Consider the following 4,411-nt stretch of genomic DNA (forward strand, 5'->3'; position numbering starts at 1 on the left):
TAACAACAACAACAACATGAGCTATGGTATAGGACTTAGTAGAATTTCTCCATATGGTTTCCAAGGTTGTAAATCTTTACAGAAACAGCCTGCCACATCTTTCTCCTGCAGAGAAGTTGGTGAGTTTGAACCACAGATCTCTCAGTTAGTAGCTGAGCACTTAATCATTGAATCACCAGGGCTCTCCTATAGTCCTATAGGATAGAAATAGAGAAATAAAAGACAGATCGTCACAGGAGGAGGACAGAACTTATTGAACATTTTCAAGCCATCCCCGCTTCCAACCTTTCTAAGGATGAAGGAATGGTTTTGAGAGATTCTACAAAACTAGAATGGTCCTAAAGAATTTTATTTCATTTTTCTCACAATCCTGTACCCAACATTTTTCAGGCCATTTTTTACTTTATTTTAGAGTAAAGAACAGTCAGGATTTTTAATTATTCCACCAAACAACTTTGCTAACCAAAATCAAAGAAATGAGTACACATAGAGCTGGCTCTACCATTTTATGAGCTGATTACAGTAATAGAACTTTAATTATGTTACTTCTGTATTTTACACTCCTTGGAAAGAGAGCATGAATATTCTTACATGGTGTTCAGTCAAGGGAAGAAAATGTTTCAGGAAAACTTCTCATTTCAGATTATTGTGATTTAAGGATTCTTGACTATTTTGCTTATTATTTAGTCCTCTATGTCTGGTGCAATGCATGGCACTCTAAATATTTTCAAGTACTATTAGAGAGATCATCCAGTTGCAGTTTAAAAACTGGATAGGAGGCAGAAAACTATTGGAATACCCTGAGAGAGATGTTGGTGACTTGAAATAAGGTAGCACAATGATTCTTAAAGTGTGGTCCCTGGACTAGTTGCATCAGCACCACCTGGGAACTTGTTAGAAATACAAATTTACAATATCTTTGTCTTTCCTCCCCTTTTCTCTTTCATTAAGGGTTTGAAGTCTAGTTTTTGGGTGGGTAGAAAAAGTCGAAAATTTTGTTAATTTGAATTCTTGGTTGTGTGACTTTTGTTATTGTAGGATAAATTCTGGTTCTAATTAAGGAAACTGAAGTTAAAATAGAAGTACCCCACAACTGAGTTAGAACCTCTGTGGGTGGATCCCAAAGCTCTGTGCTTTAACAAACTCTCCAGATAAGTCTGATGATTGCTCAGGTTTGAGAATCACTAGGGTAGAGGAATGGGGATAGAGAGGGGTCATGGGGAGATCTGCTTGTGAGATAGACATGGACAAGCTTCTGACATATATTAGCTGTGAGACTTTAAGATAGTTTTTTAACTTCTCTTTGCCTTAGCTTTCTTATTGGTAATAAGCTACTAATACACCTTCCTCACTGGGTTGTTGTAAGGATTAAAATGAGATAATGTATAAGTAAAGCTCTTCAGTAGATGTTTGGATCATATTAAGCTTTTAATAAGTATAATTAGTATTTAGCATAGTGCCTAAGGTATATGACTGCTAACTAGAAGACTGGCGGTTCAAACCCACCAGCCACTCCTTGGAAGGAAGATGGGGCCATCTACTTCCGTAGTGATACTGCCTTGGAAACCCAAGGAGGGGTTGCTATGAGTTGGGTCCGACTCGATGGCAAAACAACAACAACAACAACTAGTATTATTAAACTTACTTTGAAGGTGCAAAATGACTTCTAGGCCATCAGTAAGAGACTATAACCCTACCCATGTATTAACATGCCCCCCAAATAATCTCTTTTTCCATAGATGGATTGATCATCCACAGCGTCTAGAAAAACAAAGTCATGATATGAAATATTGAACAGCTACTACCCAGGAAAGGGAGGAGCCTTAGCCAAATTATATGGCAAATGGCCAGGCCCATTGGTGAGTCCATCCTGGAGCCAAGATAGACAAATATTGTTGTAGTCAACAGATGTCCATTTGTCTGGATCCAATGAAGAAATTATCCCTAGTTTAAAGTGGTCACCTTATCTAGTTGCCATTAAACATTTGAAAACTATATTAAACTTCCTTTGTTCTGAATCTATGTCTATCAAGCAACCCCCATGACCACTTAATATTAGATTTTGCCTCCAGAGAGAGAAAGTGCTAGTCACAGAGACATAACTATTCTGATTTTCTGGCCAAGATGATTATTTTTTGTTTCATTATAAATTAGTAAATTAGCATTTGGTTTTGGTGTAACCATCACGTATTTGGTTCATATGAGTCTGCCCTGAAAGACAAATCTATTTATTGCTGTAAAGACAAATCAGGTTCTGGGTGTCCAGAGCTAAAAAGCAAACACAAGCCATGACAAATTTTCCAAGATAAGATATATTACATGTAAGGCCCCATGGTATAAAATACCTTGATATTGCCTCTTAAGCCACATACACACACACAGACACACACACAAGCCACCTGTATTAGTTGCCTATCACTGTGTAACAAATTGCTCCAAAATTTTAGCAGCTTAAAACAAACATTTATCTCACAGTTTTATGGGTCAGGAATCCAGGAGTGGTTTAGTTGAGTGATGCTAGTTCAGGGTCTCTCACAAGCTGCAAAGTGTTGGCCAGGGCCGGAGGCTTCCCAAAGCTCTATGGAGGGAGAATCTGCTTTCAATCTCATTCACATGGCTGCTAGCGGGCTGCAGGTTCTCTATGGCTGTTGGTTGGAGACTCCAGTCCTTGCTCTGTGATCCTTTTCATAGGCAGCTCAAAACATGGCAGTCAGCTTCTCTAAGAGCAAGCCAGCAAGACAGAGTGAGCAAGACAGAAGGCATGGTCTTTTTGTAACTTCAGAAGTGACATCATGTCACTATTGTCATATTCTTTTTATTAGAAGAAAGTCACAAGGTCCAGCTGACACTCAAGAGGATGGGATTACACAGGGCTATGAATACCAGGAACAGAGATAATTGGCACCTGTCGTAGAAGCTGCCTACTATATAGCCTTTTACATATTCAAATATGTAAAATATAATATTTGTCTTCTACAGTCTATTCAAGGTTGCAATGCAATGTCTATTAAACAAGTGCTGTAACAGCTCATATTTGTCAGTTTTTATATTGTATAACTATTTAGGCCCTGCTGGAATATTCTCAAAATTTGTGAGCTAAAGTGCTCCAGCTCATCCTCAACTCAGTACGAAATATCTGTTTTCCCTTTTTCCTGGAAAGTAGCTTTTACTTTTTTTTTTTTTTTTACTGGATTTTGGACTTTAGTCAGGGATGAATGTTGGCTCTGTATCAAACGGAGGCAGTCGCAATGTGTGTGAGAGAGGGAATGTGGAAGTGCAGGGAGACAATGTGGAGTGAAATGTGAGGAGTAGAGACAGAATGGGGGAAAAGAAGCAGAGAGTATCTTCATTACTCATTTATTCATTTGATTTGTCAGCAATTTATTCTCACTTAATAAGATTGTATTGTTCCCCTACCATATGCCAGACACTGGGCTAGGTGCTGGGGATACAAAGTTGAATAATATGAGTGCTCTCATAATAGAAGGTCACAGCATAGTGGAAACACTGTAAATCAATGACAATCTAATGAACCTGCTAACTACAGAGGAAAAAGGAGACACTTTATGTGGTGGGAATGTAATGGAGGGGAAGAATGGGAGCTGGTAATATGATACTTGATCTGAATTTAAAAGCATTTATTGGGCACAAGTTCTGCAGGATTGTAATTAACTGTCTAACTTGGAAGTAGATCCTGATCCATGAGTTCATAGAAGAGCAGATGTGGAAAAAAGGCACCAACCTATGTTCTCTAGAAGTCTCCCAATCTTACTTCCATGTTGCTGCCTCTAGTTTCTTTCCATCATACCATGGACATGATTCAATATTTTTAACAATCTTTATGGCAGAGGCATCAACCCATCAGAGTGGATGTCAGAAAATCATTGTACACATCTGTTTCTATCAGACTAATATCACTCCATGCTGTCAGTGAAAGGATAATATCCATATGCCTACAAGGAAGACCAGTTAATATGATTATTATTCAAATTTATGCACCAACCACCAAAGCCAAAGATGAGGAAATTGAAGATTTTTTTATCAACTTCTGCAGTCTGAAATTGATGGAATGTGCAATTAAGATGAGTTAATTATCACTAGTGACTAGAATGAAATGGAAGCAAAGAAGAATCACCGGTAGTTGGAAAATTTGGCCTTGATGACAGAAATAATGCTGGAGATTGCATGATAGAATTTTGCAAGACCAATGACTTATTCATTGCAAATACCTTTTATCAGCAACACAAACAGTGGCTATACAGGTGGACTTTGCCAGATGGAGTACACAAGAATCAGATTGACTATATCTGTGGTTTAAGCATAGGCACTGAAACAAGGCGGGCTTGTGCTTACTCACTGATCTGCACTGAACACGTTCCCTTGTTACCCTACCGAGAGGGACCAGGTCTTC

This window comes from Orycteropus afer, unplaced genomic scaffold (genome assembly GCF_000298275.1).
Source record: "Orycteropus afer afer isolate SDZICR_OR568_19922 unplaced genomic scaffold, OryAfe1.0 scaffold00687, whole genome shotgun sequence".
In the NCBI taxonomy this organism is placed as follows: domain Eukaryota; kingdom Metazoa; phylum Chordata; class Mammalia; order Tubulidentata; family Orycteropodidae; genus Orycteropus; species Orycteropus afer.